This window comes from Palaemon carinicauda, chromosome 18 (assembly GCF_036898095.1).
Source record: "Palaemon carinicauda isolate YSFRI2023 chromosome 18, ASM3689809v2, whole genome shotgun sequence".
NCBI classification, from domain to species: Eukaryota; Metazoa; Arthropoda; class Malacostraca; order Decapoda; family Palaemonidae; genus Palaemon; species Palaemon carinicauda.
Genome location: NC_090742.1, coordinates 90,669,808 through 90,679,807, shown reverse-complemented (window position 1 = coordinate 90,679,807; position 10,000 = coordinate 90,669,808).

Below are 10,000 nucleotides of genomic sequence, written 5' to 3'. Positions count from 1 at the left end.
ATCAACGAGATCATTTTTATTTTCCAGATTTCATGTTGCTAAGTATTTTATATTGTAAGAGTAAAGGAGCTAAGGTAAGCTTTGACGGTCTCTCGTATAGATTATAAATGTTTTTATTATTATTATTATTATTATTATTATTATTATTATTATTATTATTATTATTATTATTATTATTATTATTATTTGTAGCTAATTTACAACCCAAATTGAAAAAGTAGACTCCAACAAGGAAATTAATCAAGCGAAGAAACAATATTATTAAATTAATAACTTATAATTTGAAGTAATGAATAGAAAATAGAAAAAATCTTAAGATCAGTAACAAGAAGGGGACCGGGGGCGCAGCAAGTGGTTAGACATGATAACAAGTTACCTTTGCAATCGATTCCTATTCAAAGCACCTGATTTCCGATCAGATTTCATAAGAACTGAACAAACACTCACTACATGACTTCTCAAAAGCCCAAACGTATGTGCAGAATTAATGCCCTGGTTTGCAAACAACCTTTTCACCACCAATGAAAAGAGGTCGGCTTGAATTTACAACAGGAACCATTGGACGCAATGACTCGTTGTACGTGTATCAGCTTAACCCAACAATTATATGAGTTTACTGTGGGTTTACCATTTACTGGCCATGACGAAAGAAAATGTTCTCTCTCTCTCTCTCTCTCTCTCTCTCTCTCTCTCTCTCTCTCTCTCTCTCTCTTATTAATGAGAAAATTGTTCATCATTGGCTTGGCAATGTCAATGATAGAAAGAATAACACTATTATTTTATCACAAAACAAATTCTTAAAAAGGGCAAAAGATTACACAATAAAAGATTGAAAAACATGTAAAATTTCGTAATCATATCATTATGGAAAGTGCTAACAGAAGAGGAACTCTCTTTCATCCAGGTACTATTTTATAAGAATATTCTTTCAACTTTTACTGGAACGGTTAGAGAATGAACCATAAAGGATTTTGGAAATGTGAAAAATCACATTTATTATGGACGGATATAAATGAATAGGATACAAATAAGAAAATATAAATCTGAATTTTTTTTTTTACTACTTTTGATTACATTCCATAAACAAAATCAAACAGTACTTGCAAATCTTTCTTTTCCCAACTAGTCAACTAGATAAATAATAATTTACATATAGTAATACTAGTGTACGCATCCAGTCAACAACGATGTCCAAATATTTATATAGAAATGCACATATAGGCACACACAGATTCAACCCTTCCCAGTCCTCCCCTTTCCTAACAACAACCTGATGATTCGGGAATTTGTGGGGAGATAGTGGTTTCCGAGTGTACATCTAGGGGGGTACCCACTCTCACCAGGGATGACTACTTCTCCTCTCACCTATAAGAGGAACAGGGATAGACAAAGCGTGACAGGAAAGAAATATATTTATATACATAGCCAGACATGTTGCTCTTTTTTATTTAGAGGAAGATAAGAGAGGGTCGAGGCAGCATCTTTCGATCGGCTGGGCTAACGTTCTGAAGTTCGTACTGTCTTTCAGTATGATTATTTATTAAAGGCCCAGTTATCAGAGTGGCCTTCTTGGGGTTGAGTATCGGCAAGGTATAGACACAAGACTTACTATGTGTAGATTATGTTTGTTGTTACAGTGAAAGATAAATATGAATTCAGTGATAAACAACCTTTTTATAAGAGATGGGTTTATTGCACCGGAACTAATAGCTAAAAATACAAGTCGGGTTCATCATTCAGAACAAAATACTAAGGAAACAATGATTTCGGGGGGAATGATATCAGTTTTCGGGAAGAAATAAAATTACTTTGATACCAAGAAAAAATCATGATAAGGATTTCTATCTCAATTAGAAATCTTTTGCTTACTATTATGATCAAGAGAATTGGGAGAAAACTCAAGCTTTTTGATTATCGGCTCGAAGAATTCCTTATTTTTCATTACCGTAAGCGTTTATCTAAATTTTAGAGAGAGAGAGAGAGAGGAGAGAGAGAGAGAGAGAGAGAGAGAGAGAGAGATAGAATAATTCAGCAAAGAAGTAAATAAATATGACTTACAAACCCAGTTACCTCTCACAAAGAGGTAATGCTTTAACTCTCTCTCTCTCTCCTCTCCTCTCTCTCTCTCTCTCTCTCTCTCTCATATAATACATATTGTTTGTTTTTTTATCAGAGATATCATATACTTAATTTTTCCAACTCTTATATAACTCTCACGCTTTTTCTTTCTCTGTCAAACTCGCTTTCCATCATGTTTTTTTAGGGAACACTCTTTCTCTCTATCTCTCAAACATTTTCCCACTTTCTATATTCACCATTCTTTTTTCTATTTCTCCCATCGTTTTCCTCTCTTTTTATCTTTACTATCCCTCCATTCTCTTTTCTTATCTCTCACAACCTTTTCCCCTCTCTTTATCTTTACCATTTCTCCCTCTAGTTTTATTTATTCCAACTTCTTTCCTCTCTTTTTTATCCTTTGCATCTCATTATTCTCTCCCTGATTTAACCTTCAAGAGTCATTTGCTGAATTGTGAAATTGTTCTCTAGTTTTGGATAGTGCCATAGCCTCTGTACTATTTTCTTTCATTGAACTGGAATTTTCTTGCTTCCTGGTACATTTGAGCACAATATTCTGTTTTCTCTTCCTCTTCTTTTTTGAAATGGTGTTTTAGGGCAGTCTTGTACCGGATGTGTTTAATACACACTCGCACACATTAACAGATTTGATTTTTCATCTTATCATTCGCTCTTTCCAGCACTGTTGATAGACCAGCCAATGTTATGTTAACTCATGCTTGATCATGTTTGAATTTTTGCGACGTTCTTCCTCGAAGTCATTGTATATAAACTTGATGACTGTTTTATAAAGTTGGGTTACATTCACCTCACCTCTAGTTATGTCCTAACTCAGGCCTCGCACATTGGTGACCACCGGAGAGACCACCCTGCCACCTTCAACCTCACTGCTGTGTCTTATTGTTTAATGATGCTACCCTTCGACAATGACTCTACTATCAACACCACACCCCAAAACCTACAGCTCTTCACCAGTGCATAGTCCATTCTCCTGATTTAAGCATGCCGAAGTCCAGTTCTATATTAAGGACATGACCCACTCAAGCACCAAAGCAGTCTATGTTCTCACAGAGATTCCCAAGGACATTTTCCCAGAAATCCCAGATTGTCTTTGCGACCAAGGTGATGGCAAAATAGCGTACAACGCCCTCAAAGCATATCTCCTGAGTAGTACTCACCATTGACAGCCACCCGCATTTCAGACTTTTTCAGCTCTCCCAACAACTGTTGGGGGACCAAAAGGCTTCCTTTACCCTCAGGGAAAGGACCAGTATTGCTCTCTTGTAACCTTACGCAGATGGCTCTTCTTTTGAAATGAATTTACTTTGGGCCCTTTGGATACAGCACTTACCCAAACCTGTATTTGTTGCCATCCACAAAGTCATATTTTGCCCATGAAGGACCCAATGACCAAAGTTGATGTCCTTACGGGCAGCCAATACACTACCTTCAAGACTTTCATCAATGCCTCCACACCTAACGAAGAGGACAACTATTTAACATCGACCGAAGCTGATATGAATGTGGTAGGACACAGATGCTCACCCTGTGACGTGCCGTAGCGGCTATAAAGCCGCCCACTAACCGCATATATCACCCCTAGCTTACGCCCCAGCCGACGACCTCCCCAACCACTTACTAACTCCTATCATCAGCTATGCTACTATTCTGGCAGATTTTGGGCGTCTGCTAAGAAAGTTGCGAATGGTTATCAGTGGCCAAAATACAAGTAAGTAGGCCTATTGCTTGCAGCCGTGGCCTCTCCAGTCACTAGTCTTTTCTTTTTAGATGACGCCGGTTCGTGCGAATGTTTTTTGTAGGCATAGGTGCTTTACGTTCTCTTCTGCTAAGGCACTCGTCATGATACAACGTAATCTGTCTAAATCTTCATATGTCCGGCTAGTAGTTTCAAACATATCTGCGATCCTCACCCAAGGTCACGATAAACTCACATTATCGTTTGGAGGCACCAAATGTCACTGAAAGTTTTTCGTGGCTGACGTCACATTGGCAATACTTGAGGCAGATTCCTCTCACATTTCCACCTCCTGGTCATTGTTCTCACCAACAGCTAGTCAATCCTGAATTTTACTTTTTAACACCTCTCCTGCCCGGCCCCTCTTACCATGCTCTCTACATCAGTGCACCCACAGATGCATACGCCCATCTCCTAATGTCGTACCTGGAAGTTTTTCGTCCTGAAATTCATCAAACCGCCCACAGCTCCCACCAAACATGGTGTGTGTCATCATATTGAGACAACAAGCACCACAGTGTTTGCCAGATTTAGGTGTCTTGCACTAGATCATTTGGAAGCTGCCAAACTAACGTTTGCAAAATGGAAGTAATGAAAGTCGACCTCCAGATGGGCTATTATCAAGTGCCCATGAATCCAATATATATCCCAGGAATGCCATCACCATCACCTTCGGTACATATACCTTCAATTACTCATGTTGGTGGCCTTTGTAATGATGGGGCCACTTTTCAACGTCTCATGATAGTATCTTAGAGGACTTCCCCTTCTGTACATGTCACGAGGAGGACATACATGTGTTTTTTTTCCTCCACAGAGGAACACCTCTGTCAGCTAAACATTGTGCTCGACCGTCTACTACAACAGAACAGCCTTTTGGTTTGGTACGAGAAGTGTATCTCTGGCCCCAATGAAGTATCAATCTTAGGGCACAGCATCACTCCTGAATGAGTCTTCCACCTCTCTGAGAAGATAGCAGCCATTCAGAAATTACCCATGCTCTCCACTATTAATGAATTCTTGGGCATAATCAATTATTATCCCCTTTTCTGGCTAGCCATCATACCAAAGACCTAAATTATGCTCCCATTCAAAAAGCAGCCTTCTGAATGCGAAGAATGCCCTATCAACTGTTGCTGCTCTCACTTTTCCTGTGCCACATGCATCTCTTCTCTACACCGAGGCTAAAGACATCACTATTGGTGCAGTAGTTGATCAACTGTTCAACGGCTCGTCCCACCTATTGGCCTTTCTCTGTAGAAATCTGTTCAAGGGAGAATCTAGGTACTCTACCGTCTATGAATTGCTGAAAGTGTACTTGGCTATTTGTCACTTTGGCCACTTCTTTACTCGATAGTCTTTTGCCTAGTCTCCTCGTCAACGCTCGCATTTTCTGACGGGGATGTTTACAATTGCACCCTTGAAGACATCCCTGGGAAAACGAATCCCATTGCCAATGCCCTGTCAACACATTAGTCGACATTTACTAGTATTATATTACAATGCCTTTACTCCATGCCAAACTTCAATAGTACATCGACACCTGGATTCAAGAGTGGATACCTTATCTTTACCTCACCATAGTTTTTCCCAATTTCACGTCGATGTAGTTGGCCCTGTATCCACACCGTAAGGAGATCTTTACTAGTTTACCGTTATTGACCGCTGTACTTGTTGGCCTTAAGCCATTCCTATGGAAACTACAACATCCGCCTCAGGTACATCAGTCTTACTCGCGGAATGGATAGTGAGATTTTGTATCCCTGAGCATATTACTTCTGATATGAGAGTTATTTTCACCTCTTAATTATGGACGTCATCAGCAAATCTCCTGGGAATCACCCTACATCAGACAACCGCTTACATCCCTGCTGCCAACGGAATGGTTGAACGTTGCACTGCACCCTTAAAGCAGCTTTGTTGTCGAACTACAAGGTTTATTCTTCTTCCCTGTGTTGTCCTAGAACAACTACGGACCACTCCTAAAGACGTCTTAGATGTCAAGGCATCTGAAATGGTACATTGCGACATGTCGGTCATCCCTGCTGATTTTTTTTTTCCTTCTTCAGCCTCTTTCTTATAAGTTTTCATTTTCAAAACCATAATTTGTGTCCTTATTTCATGGGAAGTAGCTATCCTAGAAGGATTTTATCCTACATTTTCTCTCTTATAATCGGATGTATCAGTCACTTTATATTGTCAACATATAGATGGTACTCGAAATGATTGAATTCTACAGGACATTCACGAGCCATTTCCTTTCCTAATGAAATAAAAACTTTTTTGGTAAGATTGGTACATATAGCAATACCATTGTGACCTCATCTACATACGCATATAAAATGACATCAAACAACAATGCGGATGTAGCGGCAGTTAGTTCTAACAGTGTGTTGAATTGGTTATTGTTGAAACCTTCAAAAATGTCCTCCGGGTTAGGTAAATGTTTTTTAAGAATTATTTGTAATCTTTTTTGTGCAAAGGGATGTTTGTGAATAAACTTTCTATATCGAAGCTGCACATAATCAACTCTGCAAATTCGCACGTATTCTTTAGAGTTTATTTCTTTACTGTGAGTGGGGAGAGCTTAGTGCCTAGTATTTATAGCTGAGAAAATTGGTCTCCAAGTTGTGTTCCCGTTGCCATCATTTCAGAAGCTATTTCGTCTGACAAATCTCCATCTTTCTTCAACCAAAAAATCTGTAGAGTTAATTAAGGGACCTTTTTCAGGTCTTTTGGCTCGTTTTTGAGGGAGGCATAGAGGTGGACAAGAGTGGTAGGGATGGCTGGCTGGAAACACTGATCATGCCCAAGAATACCTGCAGTGCTTTGATGGTCGAGGGCGTGGGGAAGTTCTGAATGGCTGATACCTTCTCAGGGAAGGCGTTGACTCCGACTGGAGCAATGCGATGGCCTAAGAACAACATTTCGTTGGCGCCAAGGGTACACTTCTCATACCAGATTCCAACATCGTTCTGTTGTAGGTGGTCGAGCATAATGCATAGACGATGGTGGTGTTCCTCTTTGAAGGAAGAGTACACAAGTACTTCATCCACGTAACATACACAGAAGGGGAGGGCCTCTGAGATGCTATCCATGATATGTAGACTTTTGGCCCCTGCACGATGAGGGCTAACACAAGAGTAATTGAAGGGGTATGTACCAAAGCAGGTAGTAATGTTGGTCTTGGGGGATATCTTCTGTTTATAAGCACCTGATAAGATCCCTTAAGAAGGTTGAGCATGGAAAAAAACATCGCTCTGTGCAAGTAGTAGCTCACATCTACGATGTTTTGGGGGTTGGTATTAATCCAGTTCTGTCTGCATATTCAGGTGCTTGTATTCCCTACATGGAAATAGAGAGCCATCTTTTTTAAGGACAATGTGTAGGAGTGACGACCATGAGCTTGATGCTTTTTAATCCCCAACAGTTGTTGAGACAGCTGAAAAAGTTTTCAATATGGGCGGCCAGGGATGGCGAGTAAATCTCCAGGAGGTAGGATTTGAGGTCTTCGCACGTTATGGGGTGTCTTCTAGTTTGCACAGCCAATCGGAGATTTCCCGGAAAGTGTCCTCGGGGATGGCCACGAGAACGGAATCAGCTTTGGTGCTTGACTGCGAATTATGCGACACTGGACTTCAGCATAATGGAACCAGGCAAAGGCTTCTCCGCTAGCGAAGGACTGTAGTTTCAGATGTGTTGCGTTGATAGCATTGTCTGAGGGTAGCATCCTTAAACAATAAGGCACGGTAATAAGGAGGAAAAGGGGAGGAAGTTGATCACTCTGGTGGTCATCAATGGGCCGTGAGTTGTAAGGCTGTAACTGGAAGACTCTCGTGAATGCAAGTTACTGAACTTTCTTTGGTCAAAGCTTGAGCATCTATACAACCTGTTCCAGTCAAGAACGGCACAAAAACTCAAACACAATGGAGCAGCAAAATACTAGAATGAACAAGTTACCAGTGAGAGGGGAGAGCGATAACAACAATATGCAATAAATAAGCAATACCGTTACAGTGTTGTGCGTGTGTGATACACGTGCGGTACAAAGTAGATACTTTTACTGTTTAAAAAAGAATGAACTAAGGAAACATTTTCAATGACCATTTAAAAATAGATGGTAAAGGAAGAAGCTAGAAATAATTAATCTCTCAGTTTTCTATACTCTAATATACTAGGCAGCAATCTTCAAATATATAAAAAATAAAAAACAAAGCAGTGTCCTATACGTCAAAATAAAAAGAACCACTCTCCAATACTGTATACAAGAATCAAGAATAGCAAATTAAGCAAAAGAATTTTCCAGCATTCGATTCAATATTTGTGAAGCTTACAATTCCCTTAATAATAGATTGTGCGTTATTAGAAATTATTATATATTCCTAAAAATTAGAATCCTAATATCTCTTCTCGCTGTTTCGTTTTAATAACAGGATTAAACTTGAGCGCAATATCCAGATCACTTGGAGGGAAAATTCCCATTTAATTCTAAATATCCGTCCTCTATTGTTCCGTAATTATTTTGCTACACGTAGAAAATCGCCTCTCCCTATTTGACCTAAAATCAAAAAGTAGTAATATCAGATTTCATTGTTATTTGGTATTATTAGTTGAAGGAGAGAAATTCTGATAGAGAATATAGTTTCATATTTTTTTTTTTCACTTCCTGCTTCATTTATATAATTAGCGGGATTTTACGAATATTGTTAATGAACATAATGTAGATATCATGGGTGACCACTATCAGAAGAAGTACACTAGGAAATTTTGAAATATAATTCAAGGAGAGAGAGAGAGAGAGAGAGAGAGAGAGAGAGAGAGAGAGAGAGAGAGAGAGAGAGAGAGAGAGAGAGAGAGAGAGAGAGAGAGAGATAGTTGAAATTACCCAGCAAGTAAGAAAAGGAATTTTATGCCCCAAATTTCTGATGAAACTGAAGCCCCAGCTCCTTTGAAGTTGTTATCGAGAGCTGTGCAATATATTACTTTCCAATATTAGTTCAAGAATCTTAAAAGGTAGAAATATTCCTCTCTCTCTCTCTCTCTCTCTCTCTCTCTCTCTCTCTCTCTCTATGCACATTTACATACGCAATGTTTCTTTGTAACTTAAAAGAAATAAGACATTAATCTGATAAGCTTCAATGCATTCATTTATCAAAAATTAGGAAAAAACGTATCGCATTACTATATAGAAATAAATCTGTTTCCCACTCCATTACATTCGGCATTTTTATCTTTATAGTCTTCTTTAAAAGGGTTTTGACTTTAGAATTATCTTAATACCTTGTGAAACAGATACTACTAGACGCCACCGGAAATTATATTCCCCAAGTAGCCGTAATGCTTCGAACCTTTGCATATTCATCAGATATTTGAATTGATATAAAATGAATAGTAGTTTATTTTAGAGAGGAAAAAACGTTATCTATAATTCAAGATAGTCCGATTATTGCATCAGTTTTCGGTATAATTTTCATGTTTATTTTTGTTTTCTATATTTTTCTTTAAATGAATGACTTGACATAGTTCCACCTTGACGAGCACTTTCCATTTCCTATTATATAGCAGAAGTTACAAAGCAACAGTCTCAGGCAGGGATGTTTTATCCGCTGAAATTATAATTTTTATCGTTTTGTATATTCTAGTAAGAGGAGACAAAGGCACCCACTCTCTCATGCTTCAAAATACGAGGGAGAATTGAAACACATTGTAGTTGTTATGTATCGGTTCTTTTTAGACTGAATTCAAAGAACCACAGCAGGACTTTGATTGCCTTCAATATCTTACAACACTTTGAGCAAGGAACCATGCAGGCGTAAGGTTACCTAAAGGGAATTCGCTCTTTACCTCTGTATAACTTAAATCCATACTACGTCCATTCCCCTAATCACATTCTTCAATGGCCATCGTATAATTCTGAAAAAAAATTTTTAGTGCCTCATCACATTTGACGATAAAATTAAATGATTAGTTACCTGCAGTTGTCAATTTGGTGAGACATTCCATATTAGCATCATTTAATCAAGGTCCTTTGATAGATTCTTATCCTTTTCAAGAGTGTGGCAGAGTAGGTGCCTGCAATGCCAGTTAACATAACTGTTTCTACGAGCAAGTCAGACATAAGGAAATAAAAAGAAAAAATCTTGAATGTCAAACAATAATTTCTTTTTT